Source organism: Pelodiscus sinensis, chromosome 4, assembly GCF_052426305.1.
Source record: "Pelodiscus sinensis isolate ZL-2025 chromosome 4, ASM5242630v1, whole genome shotgun sequence".
Lineage (NCBI taxonomy): Eukaryota > Metazoa > Chordata > Testudines > Trionychidae > Pelodiscus > Pelodiscus sinensis.
Genome location: NC_143055.1, coordinates 90,755,363 through 90,777,960, shown reverse-complemented (window position 1 = coordinate 90,777,960; position 22,598 = coordinate 90,755,363). Strand labels below are relative to the sequence as shown.

Below are 22,598 nucleotides of genomic sequence, written 5' to 3'. Positions count from 1 at the left end.
AGAACCCTCAGGGCCTGATCAGTGTCAAACCTGAGAATTTGCCAAACCACAGGAGGTCAATATTGTTTAGCAGAGTTGTCAGCACTTTGCTGCTTACCTTAGAAGTGTCTTCTATTATAGGACATTTAAGGATAAATAAGAGCTAAACAACAGAACAGCACATTCAGAGCCAGGCCAGGTATCTGTAAACAAATGTTATGGGACGGGAAGCTTGACTATACCCGTGTTAAATGGACATCTCTGCTGGACCATAGGTGTTTCCAGACCAGAGAGATTCAACCTGAGGAAAAACAGACTAGCTAAGCCTTTTATTTCTTTCTCCTCTTGAAATCTGGTCTACGTGTAACAGAGTTTTCTTATATTACTCATGAGTTACTAGAATAGCTCCATTTTTTAGATCAACATAAGAAATGAGATGATCTGTCCAAGACCAAACTATGAGAGAATGAAATACAAAATTAAGAGTCAGATTTCCTCATCCTCAATCTCATGGTATAACCACCACAATTTGCTGTTGTGTTGATGTGAATTAACAGAAATGACAACCCTGTTTTTCCTCTTTGAATTTACCAAACTGTTCTAAATTCAGATGAGAAACTTTGATTTTTGAGATAGCCTTTGGCCATCTATAATAGCCATAGAGATCAGTGCAGCAAGGTGAGAAATGTGTGGATATGATGGTTTCCCCAGTAAACTGCTCAGCACAATGCTCTGGTCACATGGAAGGAAAAGAATCTAAAGGAAGCACTACGAAATTTAATCCACCATGATCAGAAATTCTAATCTCAGTTATACTGCAAACATTCCTGCAAGAACATTAAAAAGGCTATGGCTGTTACTAACAACAGAATTAATGCTTAGATTCAGAGGCAGATTGTGGCTAGTTTGCTTGATTTTTTGTTTGCATGCAGTCAGCTCACCTTAAACTTCTGCCATGTTTGATCACCTATCCGTTGATATTTCCAGCATTGGGAGCACAAAAATGGGTTCCATCCAGTTTTCAATACGAGCTGAAACCAACACAGTAAAATGGGTCCACAGATTTCAGACTTAACTACCTGAAAAAAAAAAAAAACACATGCAAACAGTCAGATTAGAATTTCTAGTTTTGACTCACATCTAGCTTTCACATGCTGTACTTATAAGCTTCTGAAAAAACTAGCATTATTGGAAACGGCTGTCTGAGTCAGAAGCAGAGAATTTCAACCTTACTGCTGTGTTCCACAGAGTATTTTGAAGTGATTGAAGCGATTATAAACACAGCATTTGAGGGACCAATAACATCCCTTCTACCTACCCTTTCATATTATCACATATATGTTGAACTGCATTGAGTTCAGAAACATTGAGAACAATTATGTAGTTTTAGTGGGACTAATTGAGGGATCCTTATTTCATAAAAAGAAACTATGTTCTTTAACTTGCATTTTGTAAAAGTAAATTTTAAACTCACAATGAAGCCTGTGCTTCACTATGTTAACCTCTGTCCATACCTAGACACAATGATTTCAAGATTGCTCAAATAAGCTACCATTTATGAGTTTCATGAGGCTGTGTGATTATCTGTAGACAATGTCTACACACCACATAGATGCTCTAGCACAGTGATTTTCAAAGTACGAATTGTGACCCAGTACTGGGTTGCAGAAAGTTAGGCAATGGGTTGCCCTGCTATAGGGTGGCCAGATAGGAAACTGCCCTTAGCACCCTTGTTGGCTGCCTGTCCTGGCACTGCAGACCATGCTGTGTCCTGGAAGCAGTCAGCAGCAGGCCAGCTCCAGGTGAAGTCAAGTATCCAAATCTCACCAAATAAAAGAGCAACATAAGCCAGAAAATGAAGCCACTCCCATTTCAAAACAAGCCCAAAATGAGCTCCATCTGTTTTTGCTGGGCAATGCTTGGTGACAGACCAGCTACTGGCCAATGCATGTGTGGAGCCAGAGCTTGGGACTGGGGAACCCTGTGGAGCTGGATCTGCTGCTGGCCACTTTCAGGGTGCAGTGCAGACTACTCTGCCAGGGCAGGCAGTAAGCCTGCCTTGCCATCCTACTGCATCACTGACTGGGAGCCACTGGAGGTAAGCTTGTGCCCCAACAATCCTCTGTCCCAGCCCCGAGCCCCTTCAAACCCAGAAACCCCTCCTTCACCTTAGATACCTCACATCCCCAGTTCCATGCCATAGCCTGCACCCTCTGTACTCACTTCCATGCCCCAGGCCAGGGTCCCCACCTACATACTGAACCCTTCTGCCCCTCCTCATCCTGTACCCCAAAGCTCACATCTCTGGCCCCATCCTAGAGCCCACTTTCAGGCAAAGCCTTTATCCTCCCACAACCCTTCATCCCTGCAGCCCCACCCTGAAAACCGCACACTAGTCAAAAGATATAATTGTGCTGGGTCACAAGCATCAACAATCTTCTTCAACTGGGTCATGAGGAAAAAAAGTTTGAAAACCACCAATCTAGACAAACTGGAGAAATAGTCTGAGGTAAACAGGATGAAGTTCAATAAGGACAAATGCAAAGTATTCCAATTAGGAAGGAACAACCAGTTGCACACACAGAAAATTGTAAAGAACTGGCTAGGAAGGAATACTGCAGAAAGGCATCAGGTGGGGCAGGGGTGTGTGTCAGAGTGGACCACAAGTGATTCTGTTGCAAAAAACAACCTCAATCATTATGGGATGTATTAATAGGAGTGTGGTAAGGAAGACTCCTATTAAAAGCACAATCTTCCCATACCTCATTAATCTTAATCTCTTAAAGTGTTCAGTCTACTCTAGACACTAATTCCAGAGCACTGTCAGAAGAAAGCTAAATGGCATTGAAGAGACCACTACAGTTGGTACATTACAGATTGGGCAAGTGTGAAAATGCAAAGTAGTAAGTATCTACTCAATTGTTGCTGATTAAGTCTCAGCTGGAGTACTGTGTCCAGTTCTGGGTGCCACATTTCAGAAAGGATATGGAAAAATTTGAAGAAGTCCAGAAAAGAGCAACAACAATTTTTTAAGATCTAGAAAAAATTGGGTTTGTTTAGTCTGGAAAAGATCAAAGGGGCATAACCACACAGGACCTGACTGGACCCAAAACACCCTCAGGACCTGGCTGATCCCAGAAGAGGGATTTTGCGGGGATTACACCTCCTGCAACCAGCCCCCTTCAAGCTCCCCACTCTGGCTGCAGCATCTAGTACCCTGCTGCCTCATGTGTGTCAGGCTCTCACTGTCCTACTGGGCTACCCCCACTACCTTTCTGGGAAGCACCCCCGTCACGTGTCAGGCTCCCGCTGCCCCACCAGCCTGCCTTCTGGACCACAGATATTGCCAGATCAGAGAGGCCCCTATTAAGAGAGTTTCAACCTTACCTAAAAAGGAAGGAGCAAAAATATTCGCCTCAACTCCTGATAAGACAAGAAGCAATGGGCTTAAATTGTACTAAGGTATGTTTAGGATGCTCCCTCTCCATCTCCAATAGCTAACTGTCAGGGTTATGAATTAACTGCCCAGGGAGGCTGTAGAATCTCATTATTGGAGATGAGAGTGAATTACACTAACACCTGTCAGGGATAGTCTGCACTCTAGATGTTGCTTAGTCCTTCCATGGAGGACAGAATACTGGACTAGAGGTCCTTCCAGTTCTATGATTGTAATCAATTACCATGGCTCAGAATTTCAGAAGAGCCAAACTCAGATTCATTCTAAAACTGTAAACATTTTTCTTATCCTTACCTGGATATATTACCATACCAAACACTTTCCACACCACTGTCTGCATTACATCCTTTATGGTTGTTCATATACATTAGCACATTTCAGCATGTTCATCTCATAATTTTAAAGCAATTAAACACCAAACAATATGAATGGTGTGTGTTAAATAGTACATTGAAAATAAAACTTGACCGTACAATCTACATTGAAGTAATATAAAAGGACATGAAATTGTCATTTTATAATTAATAATTATCTTGTTAAATGTCATATAGTCAGTTTTATGGGGCAGATTTGTCTGAAAAGATAGCATGCACAGCTGACGAGATTAATAATATGGCAATCATAGAATGCGAATTTACATTTTATCTGCATAATTTTTAATGCAGTTTCAATGCACTTTTGTAAAAAGATTAAAAAAAAACAATAAAACTTATTTCTGTATTTGGGGGGCAAATTCTGTTCTCACAGGTTTTAAGACCAATAGTAAAAAAGCTCTAATAATTGGAACAAAATGTGTGTTTGTACTGGATACGTTTAAATTCTAGCTCATGGGTTTTAAGGTTTAGTAAACGTGTTTTGCCCTTTGCAAGCTGAAAATGCAGAGGGCCTGGTTCTCTGATCCATTTAAAGCTCTTTGTACTTTGCTGATTCTGGAGTTAGGAATTCAAAGCACAATCTTCTCATACCTCACTAACCTTAGAAGTGGGATTGCCCATGAAAGCTCATGATCTATTTATCTATTTAGTCTCCAAGGTGCCACAGAACTATTCGTTGTTTTTGAAATTACAGTTACCCCTTTGAGACTTCTCATGTAAGTGTTCATTCCATTCTGGACACTGAACCCAGAGCTCTGTCAAAAGAATATCAGATGGCGCATTATGTCTTCACATTGGCCCAAACTGCAAAGCTAGCTGAAATTTCATCCAGAACAATCCTACTTCAGTTACTTGGAGCTGAGTCAACCGAAGTTGTTTGGAATGGATTAGTCAATATTAAAATATGTCTTAATCATCAGGACTTCCACATATTATGTTTTTATCCTCCTGCAATGGAATTTTGAATGAGGTAGGAAAACTTCAGTGAGTTAGTGATAGAAATGTAGCCGTGTTAGTCTGGTGTAGCTGAAACAAAATACAGGACTATGTACATAGTCCTGTATTTTGCAGTGAGTTAAACATTTAAAAGACAAAAGTCATCCCAGGCAGAGATACTGTGTTACTAGTTCAGTGACTATTTCAGTATAAATCTTCCTACATAGTTAATGTTTCATATAGCTTGGTGATTTAGTTGCATAATTGGCTGCATGAGTTATAAATACACTGTCCACTTAACATGCTTTTCAAATAAAATAGTTCCATATGGTAATTTTCCGACTCAGCTGTATAGTTGAATAATCATAGTATACAGGATCTCTCTTTTCAGTATATTTTGCTGATTTTAAAAATTCCAGATGCATATTTTACAACCTGTTGTGAACGTTTCTGCTGGAATCAATGTTCTTGGCTGCTCAAGTTAAACATTTATCCAATTGAAATGTTATGTACTCTGTTTGCTGATTTAAAAAAAAAAGTCAGCTGATATTTAGATAGTTTACTTGTTCAACTACATAGAGCTTGATATTATAATTGTCATGTATGTAGAAAAATATTTTATGAATCAAGCAGTCTCCAGCTTTTAGAGTGAAATATCCCTTTGTTTGACAATTAGCAGGATTATTGGGGGTGTTATGGAAAGTGTTACATATACATTTTTTAGAAAATACTTCTTTACCTATCTTCAAGACATCATAGAAAACATGGGGAACAGATAGTAGGTGAAGACAATAAAATGGTAACATTTGCTTTTAGGGCAGGAGCACCCCAAATTGCACTATATTGCCTGAGTCTGAAAGCAGGGCATGCTAAGGGAACTATTTTCCTCCAGAAAAATAGTGCTTTACTGCTATTACCCCTAAAGCCAGATAATATTTGTTTTATTTTTTTTTGGGGGGAGGGGCTCTCTTTGCCCTTATGTCTCTCATAGTTTCTTTCTGTTCTGTGCTCCCCTGCCATTTCTCTTTTCAAACCTACTTACCCTGGACCTTTAAGTTTCTACAACAGTATAGATGCGGAGCTTGTAGGTACAGGCAGTCCCCGGGTTACGTACAAGATAGGGACTGTAGGTTTGTTCTTAAGTTGAATTTGTATGTAAGTCGGAACTGGTACATATTTTAGGGGAAACTCTAGCCAAACATTTTTTTTAGTTTTGGATAGCATAGGGAAAGGTTAACTCCCCTCTAATGTCTGTTTTGCTGTCTGTTCCCCTGTTCAGAAGATTTCACATCTATTTCTGTCCTTGTGACAAACTCAGGACTAAAGGAGTAACTCATCAAATACCAAACAGCTCTGCACCATGCTTTGAGCTAATAGCTTTATTTCCACACACCACCTAGGGTTCTAGGAGGAGGGTCCTTTTTTTGCTAACACAATGAGGGCTGCACTTTGTTTGTTTTGGTGGAGTCTTTGTTTGCCCAGGGAGCCCAGCATGTATAGGGGGAGGAGGGGCGGAGAGGCTGCTTTTGTCTGCTGTTCGGCAGCCTGTTGCTCAGGGGAGGGGGCAGCCTGTTGCTGGCAGGGGGGTGGGGGGGGGCAGCGGGCGTGGGGAGGCACTTTTCCTCTTCCCGGCAGCTCTGCGGGACCCCAGTCTGAGCAGGCCCAAGGAGGAGGAGGATCCTAGGACCCAGGTGAGCGAGCCCCGGGAATGCTGCTGCTCATGTGTGGGAGTTGCCTCACCCCGTTCGTATCTAGGGATCCGACGTAAGTCGGATCCACGTAAGTCGGGGACTGCCTGTACAGGGAACTGAGAGGATGACCCCCTCACATGTATTATTAGCCCCTTGTGGATTTTCAATTACAATTTATTTCACTGTAAACTCTATTCTGACATACTGGAATTTGTCAGAACATTTAATCCCAAGAGTTTTCCAGCAGAGGAGGGGAAAAGAAAACAATTTTGTTGATATTTTCATGAAGTAGTATAATTTAATCTGAACTTTCCATGGAAAAATTCCCTTGTGTTTGGAATACTCTCATTTTGGAACATTTCAAAGTTTCAGAATTTCAAAACTTTGTTTAAATTACTTGTATTTTTATGTTGCATGCCATATCAGTAGTAGTATGACTGCATTATGTGCACTATATACAGATTGTAGCACAACCCAACTTCAATGTTCTGTATTTTTTTTTAAGAGCCATTATGTGAAGCTGTTCTCCAGTATCAATTGAAACATATTTCTACACTACAAGGCGTCTCAGATATGGGTTATAATTAAGTTTTGATAATTGCGACCTGATTTTCAGAGTTACGGCATTGCCTACAACTTCAGAATATCTGAGAACCATCCCACTTACGCTATCTCTAGACTGCATTCCCTTCGACAGAGGAATGCAAATGAAAAATAAAAAATTCAAATGAAACGTGGATTTGCAAATCTCATGCTTCATTTGCATAATCGCATGACAGCACTTTTTTGAAAAGGGTTTTTTCGAAAAAACCCAGTCTGGTACTCCTGAAAAAATGAGTATGTTTTGAAAGAACTCAGAGGATTTTTTTTCCCCCGCCGAAAGAACCCTGTCTAGACTTCTGGGTTTAAAAAAAAAAAAAAACCACCCTTTTTCAAAAAAGCGCCCATGAGATTATGCGTATGAAGCGCAAGATTTGCAAATCTGTACTTCATTTGAATTTTTGATCTGCTTCATTTGCATTCCTCTTTCAAGAGAGGAATGCAATATAGACAAGCCCTTTTAGGGATCAATTTTCCCAGCTTTTGTGCCTGTCCCGTGAGCAGCTACGCATTCTCAAAATTAATAAGTCAGTGGGGTACCTATTGCTCTGCAAAATTAAATCCTTCAAGAGACTACACAAGCATCCTTTAAACATGCAGGGCATATGGGTAAATACCAGTTGCCATTTGGAAACATGCAAAAATATTTTAATTCAGAGTTGCAATGTTATCTTTGTGTCCCCAACATTGTAGCCATGAAATCTAGGTTTTTTGTTCACCTAATCTAAATTGATTATATGGGGCTTCCATAAGCCTTTCAACACAGTTGACCTCTTTTTTCTTATTAATCAGTGTTAGCACCTCTAAAACCTGTTAGACTAAAAAAAGCTTGTTTTGATTTTTTAGATTTCCATAGAGTCCAGTATGATTGGACACTTATCCCTGATTGTAGCCTATAGATGATACAAGAATAGAAAATAGTTTGAGATGTAAACTTCTCAATTCAGGATGCAGAGGACATGGTTTCTGCTACCTTTTACTGGTTCCATGCTTACTGAGGGCACAAGGAGTTGCGCTTTTGGGATTCATTTTTTCCATTTTATTTTTTTTCATTTAATAAATAAAAACTTCTACTCCATCTGATATTATCAAAGGAAATTTAGTACAAAAGTGTGTGTACCTATTGAATATGCATTATATATTGATACATGCAATACATTCAAGTTGTGAACAACTTCATAGACTGTATTGCTTTAAAATTCTGTTGGCCATGCTATCATTGGGGCTACGTCTAGACTGGCATGATTTTGTGGAAATACTTTTAACGGAAAAAATTTTCCGTTAAAAGTATTTCCTCAAAAGTGCCTCTAGATTGGCACAGATGCTTTTGCGGAAAAGCATCTGTGGCCAGTCTAGACACGATTTTGCACAAGAAAGCCCTGATCGCTATGTTAGCTATCGGGGCTTTTTTGCACAAAACAGATCTTCCCTGTCTACACTGGCCCTCTTGAGCAAGTATTCTTGCGCAAGTGGGCTTTTCCCTGAGCAGGAGCGTGAAAGTATTTGCTCAAGAAGCACTGATTTTGTACATTACAAAGTCAGTGCTCTTGCACAAGTTCAAGCAGCCAGTGTAGACAGCTGGCAAGGTTTTGCACAAAAGCAACTGCTTTTGCACACAATCTTGCCAGTCTAGACGCACCCTAAGAGTTTATAGTGTGCCATGAGATTATTATATTTGATCATAAAAACAAGCTCCCTGCCTCAAAGATCTTAACACCTTGACTCTTTCCATCATGCCACATAGTACGTCAATGTACACTAATTAATACTATGAGCACATGTAGGCAGAATCAATCCAAAGAAAAGGCAAACCAGCCTGAAAATATGAAGGTGTATGTATTAACTTGTGCTTCACCTTAATACCAAATATCATTAATTCAATGCTTGAAGCAATCTTCCTTAAACATGCCATGTTCCACTGCAGGCCTATTCATAGCTACAAAATCTGAGTCAAGTAAATGACCCGCATATAATCTGAGCATGCACCAAACAATCTTAAGTATGAGTCATTAGCATCTTTTAGAAGCTTCTTTACACATATGATGCCAGCAATACCTGGCCCACAAAATATTTTGGCTGGGGAAATGCCACTAATGTATCACCCCCTTCTGCCCCCCAAAAGCAAACAACTTATGTTAGTCATCTTTGTGTGTCTCTGCCAAATGAAAAGCAATGTGTTGTTAGTTACTTAAAAAGTGGCAATTATACCTTTTTAAGTTTGTAGTTTATTATCTTAATTTTAAGAATTATTTAGTCACAATAATTCCTGCATTATTATACTTCAGTAGTTGACTAGGTGGCAGTTGAAGTTGTGCTAATACAACTTCAAGTTATTTCATGTGTGCAGATACAAGTGCTGTGGGAATGTGGGGAAAGAAACATCTAGAGAAATTTTGAAAACCATGCTTACACGACTTCAATCCCACTTAAAATCAGAGGCAATTGAGAGCCTACATTTCATTATAAAAATGGAATTTAATAATTGAAATCATTTAGATAAGATATTCAACAGCACCTAAGTATCAGACACTATTTACATAACAGTGTACATTACAATGCTATTTCTGCTTCACAGAATGAACTATTTCATGTATTTAGCACTTTACTCATGTGAATAGTCCCATTTATTTCAATAGGAGAACTCAAGGGCATTAAAAAAAACCCTAATTTCCTCACCTGTATGGTTGCAGAATGCAGATTTAGGTTTTGAATAGTAGCACATTAGTGATCAATATACAGCAATTGTGATGTTAATGGAATTTGGAGGGCTGTGCATAAATAGATGCAGTAAATAAAGATACTATATATAGACTGCTCAAATATGCAAGCAGCGATCATTGGAGACATAAAAACGTAAGTTGGATGTAGGACATTCAGCTACCCAAAAATAATTTGAGTGCACAGTGAATGATAGTAAATTACTGCATCCTCAGTAATAACAAACCAGATGATATTATTACCTGCATTGTGGTACACTGATAAATCCCCCGTATGATGTGATCTGAAGTTTTAAGTCACAGAGCAGCAGACATTTTAAATCAGTGCATGAAAAAGAATAAAAATCTTTAGAAATAACAAAAGAATATATTTTGAGGGGCCATATTTTATATCATCTAGAACAGAAGCATTTAGCATGGCACTATTGATTTTATAAAGGATCTGAGCCAAAGCTTATTGGAGTCAATTGGTGGAGTCTGTACATTGATTTGAATGGATTTTGGATCAGAGAGACAGCATCCTGGAGAGTATGTATTCTATGCCAGGCTCTTTGGAAGCATTACAGCTCAGAGGCACTGCTCCTACTTACTACATAGAACACAAAATGCAGCTGACCCCACAATTAGCTGATGGTCATCGGTATAAGAATACCGTATTTCCCCACACGCATAAGCAGTTATTTTATTTGTACAGTAACTCACACATATCAGAACCCATTGTAGTGAGGCTGTACAAATGCACAGAAGTAAACCACCACAATATCTGAATGTACATAGTTTACTTAATATCCAAGGTATAGAGAATGCATGTTAGTCCATGTTTATATGCACACCAGTCAAACATAGTACTATACACCATGTCTACAACTCAGCATTAAGTTTTGAAGACATATGTCCTTCCCCAGGCAAAAAAAATCTGTCTAAATAATTTAAAAATGATTTAGAAGAATGGCCTATTTATTAATTATTACTGCCATTGATTAATTTTTTTGTCAGTTATAAATATTCATGCTCACTTGAAAAAAAGCTTTCCATTATAGTTAAAAAAATAGATGACATTGACAAGGTTAAATGCTTTGCCTTTTTATTTTGAAGCACCCGAACCAGATTATTAGACACCAACGATTGACTTGAATCTCAGAAAAATCTCTTCACTTCTCAGTCAGGGAAGCATCAGAGAGAGCAGGGGTGGTCAGGACAGCAGATCCCCTAGGCTCTTTAGATGGATCTTCTCTTCCTGTTCCTTTAAAATAGTTTGTTTTTAATTGCATTTCCTACAGAAACACATTGTTTAGTAATTGGTGGAAAAACAATAATCCTAGGTCTCCCTTACATTGCTTAGTGACTGATCACCTGTTGGCATCCCTGAAGGTAGGTGCAGATTCCACATCTGATGCCCTCCCTGGACAATAGCATCCTACCGTGCAGCCTAAACCCAGCTGAGCCCCCAATTGACTAGACATGTCACATCCTTCCGTTCCCTCTTCCCAGCCCACATAGCTCATCTACGGGAGGTTGGTTTATAGCTGAACACTTTAGGGCCACAGGGTTGGAAAGCAAAGAACAAAAACTTAACTCTTACTCTTGAAGACACCAGAGTTACAGATCTTTATAAAAGTAACAGTCCTGAGAAGCACTCCTATGTGTCTGAGACCCACTCAGAATCCTTAAGCTGGGTGGCCTTCTCACAGTCTCTCCTCCCCCCAGCATAGTCTCCTTCCACATGGAAGTGGTTGACCCCTTGCTCAGGGAAGCACCCATCTTTTAATACAGTCTTTACCTACTCAGGTTTCTGTTTCAGCAAAGAGAATTCCAGACTGCAATCACCCTCTTCTCCAGTAAGCTTCTCCATTACAAATCATCCCAATGTCAGTTCCCTTATCAGTGCAGCCTATGGTCTTCACATGGCACAGTCATTTCATACTGATGGCACTCATTGTTTGTACTCTCTGTATTGACCCAGATACAACCCAGCAGGAGTGTGACATTTTCTAGAATGCACTGACCTTGTCAAGATCAGATTGCTCTTCAATAAACTGGATGTCTTAATTCAACATGGGTTACAATAAAAAACAACAACAACAACGATAGTTACCACCACCAAAAAAAAAAAAATGATATTCACAACACAAATGGAGTTTTCCCCAAACGTACCCACTGAGAGAGACTTGGGATATAGTTAATTGTACTCTGCTACATATGCATAATACTGGAAGCTTGGTTCGTTTTATTTATACACTTAAAATCTACATAGAGAAAAGCACCATATACTTCCCAAAAATGTGGTTGCGAGTATTTGTATTTACACTTTTATATTTTACTTCATTTATTTAAACAAAGTAGAGCTACAATCTTCTGTAATAAGTGTCCAAAACATTATGTCCTCATACTATAAGAAAACAATCCTGTAACTCTAATAATTACTGTAGAACACAATTGCTCTCCCCTGAAGGAAAAGCCTCAGGAAGACGATTAAAAGTGGAAGAACTAGAAAATTCATGCTAGTTGTTCTGTCCAAGTCAGCCTTCAACCTCAGATTTCCCAAAGAGGTCTATAGATCTTGGGTTGGGAGATAAAACAGGAGATCCAGAACTTCCATGTCAGCAGAGTCCCTTCTTTTCCCTTCTCTTGCAGTGCAGCTTCACTAGCATTATTCTATCAGGGTTTCAGCTCGCCAGTGGCTACTCCTGGAACCCAGCTACTTAACGGAAGATTTACTACCATTTGGGGGGACACTGGGGAGATTGCAGAAATATAAGACAGCTTTAGGTTTTATATTTATTCTCTGAACTTCGTTGGATTCTCGGAGAATGGCTTAGGTCAAACCTGTCGCCCAATGCAACCCATGTTCCTCTTCAGCCCTCCTACCACATAGCTCTTTAGACCAGAAATTCTTAACCAGAAGTCTTTGGCCTTCTCCTAGCAGGGCCAACATTAAAACTTTCTGGGGCTCAGGGCAGAAAGTAAAGACCTATGACTTGGTGCCAAAGTCTGGAGCTAACAGCCCCACCATCTGCAGTGGAAGTCCAAGCCTGAGCAAAAGGGGGGGGGGGGGCTCTGTGGTATGGGAACAGGCAATTTCCCCATTTGCTATACGCCAACACATGTGGCTTTTATATGCAGGCAGGAATTGGTTTGAGCATGCGGGGGGAAAGAGGCGGAGAAGAGAGGGTTGGACTATTGACCTCCTGAGGTCTCTTCCAACTAGGGATGTAAAAATTTGTTTCAAAAGGTAACAGTGTCACTGCTAATAATCCTAGCAGCTATGTTCTGTGGGCTTTGCTATATAATGCTTAAATAAGCTTTATACTGCAAAGCCTGCAGTGAAGCCTCCTGGGAGCAGGGCTGCCAGCTCCGCTCTGAGGGAAGGAGGCTTTGCTGTGGGGTCTGCAGCTGGCTTCCTGGGAGCAGGGCTAGCATCCTCTGCTGTCCTGACCCCCAGGGAGCCAGGGTGTGATCTGCTGTGGGGAGTGGGGGAGGAAAGCAGACAAGACCTGCCACAGACAGGCCCTGCCCAGGACCCCACAGAGCTGGAGCAGCCCCTGCCCAGAGTTAGTGGGAAGCTGCTCCAGCCCCTATCAATTAACTGGAACCAGTAAGCAGTACCCGTTTTGGATGATGTTTACCAGTTAACATTTCACATCCCCACTTCCCACTCTAATTCTCTATTATTCTAAACCCAGCTGTGGCCTGGGGGAGGGAGGTGTTGGTTTTTATAGCATGCTGGGGCAGGCCTCAGGGGAAAAAAAATAAGAAGTTCAGGAACTTGTGCTCTCGACTCAGCAAACAGCACTCACAGGGTCCAGAGGAAGACGGAGATGCAGATGTTGCAATGGAAGCAACCATGTCCCTTTTCAGCATATAAGGGAGACACGCATGAAAGGTTCAGATCATAGATGCACAACTGGGCTATTAGTTTTCTGGAGAGAAGTTAGGACGGGGAGGAATTGCTTGATTTTTCTTCACAATGGAGAGTTTACACCACATTTATTTGTAACAAACAAATATCAGACAAATGTTTTTGCTCACAAGCCTGGAGAAGCTACTGTAAATTGGTGACAGCTTCCACATTCTTAGAACTAAGTAGTCACTCTGCTGAAGGCAAGTAGAAATAATGCTACTTCTTTACTAGCAAATGAAAAATACCACTAACAAGAGGTCAGAGCTATCCAACCATTGAGAGCAATGTAATTAAAATGCTGTTTGTCCTCAATTGTTGCAAACACATTTCTGAGTCATACAAAATATTTATATTCAATGGACATAAAAGTACATATATTTGTAGTATAAAAGCTACTTTTTAATTTAAATAAAATTATGCTCATTTTTTGCAACAGCAACTGTTACAGCCCATAGGTTCCTCTTACCAATGTATCGTATTTGCATACATCTATAAATTGTTTTTCCAACATGCATGCAATCAGCCATTTTATTTGCTCTGCCTATATATTTATTTTAAAATAGAAAGTGCTTATTTGTATGATTTCTAGCAGTAAAAACTTGCAGGTGAGTTGAGTAGCTCACAGAAGATGAGTTTTACATCTCTATGGACCACATATTTTTAACTTCCTGTTAGATCTTAGTCTTAGATCCTATGTTGACAGCTAACATAGAAGCGGGAAAAGAGAGGGGGAGGGAGAGGGCAGAAAGAGTTGCCAGGCCCCTAAACCAGGTTGGTAGACGCTGGCTCTGGACTATGGGCTAGCCTCCCCCAGCTAACCCTTTAATCTTATGCAGCTCACTGCTGTGCCCTGATGGTGATGTAAAGGGTCTAGGGCTTGTTCATTGTCCAATTTAGGGTGGTCTGTAATGTTGCCTAAGTTCTGTAGTGATGGTAACTTGAGTCTGTGATGGGGTGGTGGGGATCACGAGCCCCAACCCCGCACTGGGGCGTCACGGGAAACTGCCGCTGGAACGCCCGAGTGGCTCTGACGCGCCGGCCCAACGGCGGCTGCCAGCGCAGGCACAGGGACCTCCAAGACGTTCCGCCCACGCATGCTCCCGGCCCCCCAGGGGGGCATGCGCCGGCATCCCTGGTCCGGGGCGCCAGTTTTAAAAGCCGGGCGGCCGGCAGCACAGGGAGAGGACGGAGCCCAGGAGGGACGGGGAGCTGGCAAGCACCGAGGACTGCGGCGCCGTGGTCGGACCAACAGCGGACCCAGGACGGACAGCCGAGGACCCCCACGACCAGCATGGGTGAGTCGCCCCGGCAACCCGCTGAACCAAAGCCCATATCATAAGGGACCGAAGGGATCGTAGGAGGCAGCCCAGGATGGGGTCGGAAATTCCCGGGGACCGGTGAGTTGCGGCCATAGCCCCCCCCCGGTCGGGCGGCGTGTCACGGATGCCCACCCTTAGGATCCTGGGCTGGAACCTGGAGAGAGGGTGGGCTCAGGTCCCCCTCCGACCCGGTCAGTTACCGGAGGACTATTCAGGAGCGAGACAGAGAAGCGTGATGGCCCCCCTACCCCGGAGAGGGGGCGGGGACATTAGAGAGTCCCACAGCATATACCAGGATCACTAACTATGAGGAAGCTAGGGTACAAGCCAAGTTTCCTCCCCATCCTCTTGTGTCTCCGAAAATTCCATTATTGTATTCTGTTCAGGTTGTTGTACCAGTACCGTTATTATGGCATCTCAGAACTTAACCACTAAACCTCTCCCCCTCACCTCCAACAATTGGTAGTTTTTTCTTCAATTTTCATTTTCTCTTGCTGTTTACATATTAACCCTAAGTTGTCCTACTTCATAGGAAATAAGTGTGATATACACCAAAAAGGATTTCAATTGTATTGCATCTTACACCTAAGGAGTACCAAATACAACTTCAGTTATGTTAAGTTGAAGGCAGTAAGCCAGTGACTAAGTAGCAGAATAGGGCAGTACTTACAATATAAATAGTACAAATCACTCAAATGCAAAATTTTATGTAAAGAAAATGAGTAGTAGCATAATGGTTTCTCTTGCTAAAAGCTACACAGCAAAACTATATTACTTGCTGTATCTATATAGGGTATTAGAATTTCAAAATATCCCTTGAAGCCTTTTCTCAGACAGGATTTTCATTAAAACCCAATTCTTGTTATTAAACACATTACATAATTAAAATTAAATTTTAGGCAGAAGTAATATTTAACAAAAATACCTTGATTACATTTCTTTTTGCTTTGAATGAATTGATTCAAAGGAGAGATTTCACTCAGAGAAATACCATTATAAACTAGCCATATTTTCATTAACTTTTTTTTAAAATGTCTATACTCAGAGGCAACATGTGGAATAGTAATTTGAGAAATCCTTAAATTATTAAAGAAACCATTTGCCCAAAGCTTGTGTGCCTTCATGTAACCACAGTACATTGTCAAAATATTCAAAGCATAGATTATGGAAATTGGTCTATGGCTTACTAACATTGCATATATTGGCAATTTGTATTCGTGCTTACAAAAAAGCAAGCATCATCACGATTTAATGAAAAATGGTTTAAAAAGTATCTTGCAATATCACAGAAGTGATTAAATGCAAATGAATTAAATCATTTCATTCCAATACTTGGAATGTTCTGCAAAGCTGCTTGCATAAGTATAAGTGAACATTAGCAGAACTCCTTTCTTCCACAAGGATGTCAATTTTTTGACAAACTATCAGTTTAGGAAACATTTCATCTACCACCGCAGGGCAGCCTGTGGTGAAATAAGAATCTTTGTATTTCCTATCACCCAGGTAGGAACTGTGGAATTTTAGATAAACAAAAGATTCCATCTGACACTCTCTTTCGTAAGTTATACTGCATTAAAGTGGTCTATATTTGTAAATAATTGCCCTGGCAATGCAGTAGTGAAATAGAACCTGGTTTACATTCCAGATGACAGAATACCCCACCACAGTCCTTTTAACACTATGTTGGTATTTTGGATCAGCAATGAATCAAAATACACAAAGTATGCTGGAACATACACTTGTTTTGTTTCCAGGTGGTCTCATGAGGAAGCATGGCAAAGTGACAGGACTATCAGCATAGCAAAGCAGGCACTGACTCTTTTAGGCTCTACTTTTACAGTACTATAAAGCTACAGTAAGGCAAGCTGCTGCCCCTGTTTCTCTTTAGAGCCAAGCTGCATTTTCATTAGTTGCATTTCCATTAAGTTAAGGCTGGTATTTTATTGCAGAGGGAATTTCTATAAAATCCCACTGACAGAAATGGATCTTCTGCCTTTGCAGTGCAAAACTGAAGAATACAGTCAGTTCTAACAATATGCCTATTCTCTTCAGGTATTTTCACAGAGGGATTACAAAAATGCTCCAGTCATGGGTGTGTAACACCTTTGATCATTAAAGCCCCAAAGAAAGTATCACTTTCAGATCATCTGAATTCAACTACACACTGCACTGGTACCAACCACCTGGAAATTTAAAATTTTAAGTCAGCAAATATTCCAACAGGATGTGCCAGCTGCTTTCTCTTCATATAAATTTATACTCCACATTGATATTTTTCCTACTAGGAATAAAAGAGTGAAGTATCAAAATGATGAAATTAATAATCCTGAAAGTAATGACTTGGACACTCATCTGTTCAGTTATGATTTGGAATCTGTTTTTAAGTGGTCTTTGATGTAATAAAAGCAGAAGATGGCAATGAAGGGATTCAGTAAGGAAGGTGATAGTGATTTTTTAAAAAAAAACTAATATCCTAAAAGCAATGAACGTGAGGCAATATAGAAATCTTAATTTTGAAGTTAAACTTGGTCATTTGATCCTAACATTTAAACAACAGAGAGATTGAAGGATTGAGCTATTTTTATTTTTACCTTGTAATCACCAGATTTCAAGTGTTTACTTAATCTTTGTATTTTAAGCAGCCAATAGTTCCCAAATTAAAGCCTACATGCCCCACAAATGAGTTTTAACAGAACTATAACAAGCCCCATTTTGCTACCCTTTGTGAGCACTAACACTGTATTTATCCAGATCCCTGCTCATTTGTCCTGTGTAGGGGACTCTTCAGGGTGGGGCAGAGCTGCTTTAGAGCTTTCCAGCATAAAGGGAACAGTGAGGTACAGAAATACCCTAGCCATCTTCTCTGACTGCTATCATGACCTGTAACAGAGTTCACTTACTACTGCAGAGTCCATTCCTGGCTGTGTCTGTGGACCATCCTGTCTGCCTCCCCTTCCATTGCTCACTTGCCCTGAAGTCTTTCCAGTGCTCCATGACATGGGGTGCTTGGTCTTCAGGACTTAGCCATCTGAATAACAATGTGGTATTTTCCTTCCTGGGCATTACCTTCACCAGTCCTATGCCAGTTCTCAGGAGACAGTGGAGGAACCCAGTCCCAGTTCCAGCCCAGAATACATAATTAACAACAGCCAAGATCTACATAGTCTCCAACTCACTATTCCTTCCCTAGCTATCTTTTCATTCTTTCTTTTGCAGGCTTCCCCCTTGATTCTGGGTAAACTTCTTCTATCATGGACAGGGCCCTGAGGCCTTTTACTTTCCCCAAGATTTCCTCTCTATACCCAGAAACCAAACTGAAAAGCTCTCTAGCTGCAGCCCCCTTACACTACAAACGTCCCACCTTCTCTCTCAGCTGCCCTTCATTAGTAATTCATCACCCAAGCCTGACTCTCTGAAGCTTTCTCTCCCCCAGGTGTCTGCCTGTAATTAAGCAGCCCCTTCTGTGCTACCTTAACCCCTGCAAGACTTCTATGAAATAACCACATAGCCCCGTGAGGACATGGGTAGCCAGACATAACTTAAGATACTCTAATTTGTGCCAGGAATGAGTAAAGTACAATCACACCCCAATCAGCAGCCCATTATGCAAGCCGGCCCCATCTTTGTGTTCTGGGAAGAATAAACTGGCATTTAGCAAATGCTCATGCCTAGTGTCCTGACTGAAGGCCAAGGTGGTTCACTTAAAGAAGGTTTTATTTACCCTTATTGCCCTGTGGAAGAATATTGTCAAGCCAGTTTCCAACCTAAAATATTTGGAAATCACTTCAAAGGTGAAATTCTTGCACCAGTAATAATTGTTTATATTGAGTTATAAAATCTAAACAATAAAATGGTCTGTATTCTGAGTTCAGTTAGTTACAACCAGAAAGGAAAAGGAGCACTCCGTCAACATTCATCAAACTAATATTATTTAGAGCAAAATCTTTGTTGTTTTTCTTATTTAGTGTATACCCTCTGGTGTTCTCCATGGTTCGTTAACTCAATGCTAGTCAACTGAAAGTGAAACTCAGCTATGTGACCAAGAGCTGAGAAATACATTTATATAGAAGAATGTAAACACAGTGGACTATTCATAGCATTGACATAGTTAAGGTCACTTCCCCTTCTTTTGCTTTAAAGGATATCCCTTATGGGTGCCTAATTTCTAACATTCTTTATCAGAACAATATAGGGATCACTTGGTCCCAGATTTCAGCAATACCAATGCAAAAAAATAAATACAGGTTGAACTCTAGTATGGCACCCTTGGGACCTGACCAGTGTTGAACCAAAGAATTTACCAATATTGACCAGCATTACCAACATTTCTACTGCTTACTGGGCTTCTAGGAGACATTTAGGAGTAAATTAGGGCTACATAACAGCACAGAACACTGAAAGCCATGAATGATGGCTGTAAACAAATGTTATAGGAGCATTAGAAAACTGGATACACCCATGATTAGTGAACATCCGGTTAACTAAAATCATGGCGGACAACGGATGTTGCCAGGCCCGAGAATGTAGGACTAGAGAGGTTTAACCCGTATACTAACACTGACCTGTGTATCATTTTGTCCCATAATACCTCACCCTCCCATCCTTTAAAATAAGTTATTTTTTCTATATAGTTTTCTTTATATTGTCTGTAACATGGCAGGGGACTTGCATAATAATAAAGGAGGCTAGAATTTGACCTGTAGTGTACATTGTTAAATGTCCTGCTTGTGTTATTTTAATCCTTTATTAACATGTACTCAGGGAAATGTGAGGCAGCTCTTTAGCAAAAGCATAACAGACACCTTAATTTTATATAAATTCAAAACAAGCCTCTGAAGTAGTGCTTGAATTCAGGCTAACATGATAATTCTTGATAATTTTAGTATAGCATTCAAGTATTATGAATGGTAAAGCAGTTTTGTCAAGTCAGTTATTGTCTCTTACAGAAATGTTTTGTTTTTTTTGAATAAGTGCCGTTGGCTCCCTCCAATGGTAGGAGGTTATTATTGCTAGCATTGTGGTTTTTTGCTGGAAATAACCCTATGCACTCTATACTGAGTAACAAAGGATCCATGAAGTACCAGTGACAGGTATTTTCTAATTTTTCATATAATTAAAAAGTTTTAAAACATAGAACTTACTTCAATCAAACACTAGTACACTATATTTCCCTGAAGGTTTTAAATCATAGTGGGAACAAGACTTTAGAAATATCCTTACTAACATTTGCAGGAGGGGTGGTGGCAGGTCAGCGTAGGCTATGTCTAGACTACAAAGTTCTATCGGAAAAAGATACGCAAATTGAGAACCACAATTTGCGTATCTTTTTCCGCATTTCTTCCGAAAGAGGCTTTTCTGAAAATTGCTCTGTCTACACTGGGCCAAATGGCAGGAAAAAAGCCTCTTTCGGAACATCCCTTCTTCCTCATAAAACGAGGTTCATAGGGATTCTGGAAAAAGTGTCTGCTTTTCCAAATTTTTTTTCAGAAAAGGAGACGTGTTCCTTGGATGTGGCAGAGCTTTTCTGGGATACCTCCGTATCCCGGAAAAACTCTGCAGTCTAGACGTACCCTTAGTGAACTCACATATAAATAAGTGGAGATGAAATATTTAGAGAAATCAGAGACCTACCATAAGTGCTATTATTATGTCCCTATTTTCTAATATATCTGAGAGAAGTTCTGCAGTTTTGGGAGTTTTGGTGTTTGTTTTCAGCTAGTATGATAGTGCCAGCACCTAGTTAGAAATTATTCTCACACAAATTATCACTTTCAAAATTAACTCAAACACCCCTTCTCACTGCTGCTGGGGAAGCTATAGGACACTAGGTCACAACACACATTTTAATGAGATTTTCCTCAGTTCTGAAATATCTGGTCACATAGAACACCACAAAGAAAACTTCATAATACATTGTGATAAAAGCCTTTATTTTAAGAGATATCATTTAGACTGTGGGGCAGCCCCTTTCAAAACTCCGGTAATATATCGCCTTATTCAGCTAAGATGTGACTAAACAAAATATATAAGTAAAATAAGAAATAGGGCAAATCACAGACTGAATCAGATAATTTCAAAACTATTTCAAAGAGAGAGGAACTTTAGCAGACACTACTCACAATATACAAAAATATAATAAACAGACATATTCCAGCTCTGGTTTGAAAAGAAAAAAAAATGAAATCATTCAAAGTGATGCTATTCTCCTTCAGGCAAATAACCACAAAATATGTATTTGGCTGTTTATTGACTCCTGATTTCCACTACTTTGCAAGCTGCTCTCCTGTTGGGCGGAGGTAAGGATATGGCTTCTGCTAACCCTGTGAAAATTCACCCAAATTTGGCCAAGTAATGAGTCTCTGGAGATGTGCAGATGTGCAGTAGAGGCTTGAGAGGCTTTGGTAATTCAGTTTGCCAAAGACTCCATTTGCAGTTAAGCATGCTCTACCCTCACCCCCTCGCCTATGTATTTCTCAGGCTAGACATGTGAGTTGTTCTACAGAACAACTGAGTATAGTCCAGCCCAGGATTTTCCCTGCAATTTTCCTCCTGGCAGCTGTGCTGTCCAGCACCGGAAATGAAAGCTAGGAGTATACTGTGTTCTCAGTGCTCCCCTTCTGGCATATAGGCAGCATAAAGGAGGAAGATTCAGGCAGTCACCCTGGAATGCAGAAGGGATAGAAATGGGGAGATGTGAAATAGTAACATGGGACAGTGGGTTACAGGTGATCACAAATTTGGATAAAGCATGGGAAAAAGGAGGACAGGCACAGAAGAGGAGATGAGCACAAGTGTGTATTTAGGAGAGGAGAGGAGAGGACAAGAGAGAGAGGAGGGGAACAGAAACAAGCCTGGGGCAGGAAAGCACTGGAGTACACTGTCCTGCAGACCTAGAACCAAATCCAGGAATCTTCATGAGAACATAAGAATGGCCATACGGGGTCAGACCAATGGTCCATCCAGTCCAGTATCCTGTCTGCCAACAGTGGCCAATACTAGATACCCAAGAGGGAGTGAACACAACAGGTAATCCTCACGTGATCCCTCTCCTGTCACTAATCTCCAAAGAAACAGAAGCTAGGGACACTATTCCTACCCATCCTGGCTAATAGCCATTGATGGACCTAACCTCCATGAATCTATCTAACTCTATTTGAACCCTGTTAAAGTCCTAGCTTTCACAACCTCCTCTAGCAAGGACTACATCTGCACTGCCCCCTCTCACGCAAGAAAATATGCAAATGAGGCAAAGCTGTGAATATCGCTGTGCCTCATTTGCATACTTAATGAGCCACCATTTTTGTGCAAGGGGCTTTTGTGCAAAAAGGAGCCGTTTACATGGCTCCTTTTTGCGCAAAATCCCCCTCTTGCGCAAGAGCTGTTCTGCCACCTTTTTTCAGGAAGAACGGCTCTTGAACAAGAGGAGGATTTTGCACAAAAGCCCTTTGCACAAAAATGGCAGCTCATTAAGTATGCAAATAAGGTGCGGCAATATTCACCGCTTTCCCTTATTTGCATATTTTCTTTTCCAAGGGAGGGCAGTGTAAATTTAGCCAACGAGTTCCAGAGGCTGACTGTGCGCTGAGTGAAGAAAAACTTCCTTTTGTTTGTTTTAAACCTGCTG

General features: G+C 40.6%; 1 long non-coding RNA gene across 1 annotated transcript in view; it reads right to left on the bottom strand.

The window, feature by feature from the left end:
- Window positions 1-18,437, bottom strand: part of LOC142829588 (uncharacterized) — a 187,211-nt gene extending 168,774 nt beyond the window's left edge. The window contains exons 1-2 of the long non-coding RNA XR_012904135.2: window positions 17,875-18,437; window positions 921-1,058 (exon numbers count right to left, since the gene is read on the bottom strand). This is a non-coding gene — a long non-coding RNA (uncharacterized LOC142829588). The remainder of the gene's footprint in view (window positions 1-920; window positions 1,059-17,874) is intronic.
- Window positions 18,438-22,598: the final 4,161 nt, after the last annotated feature.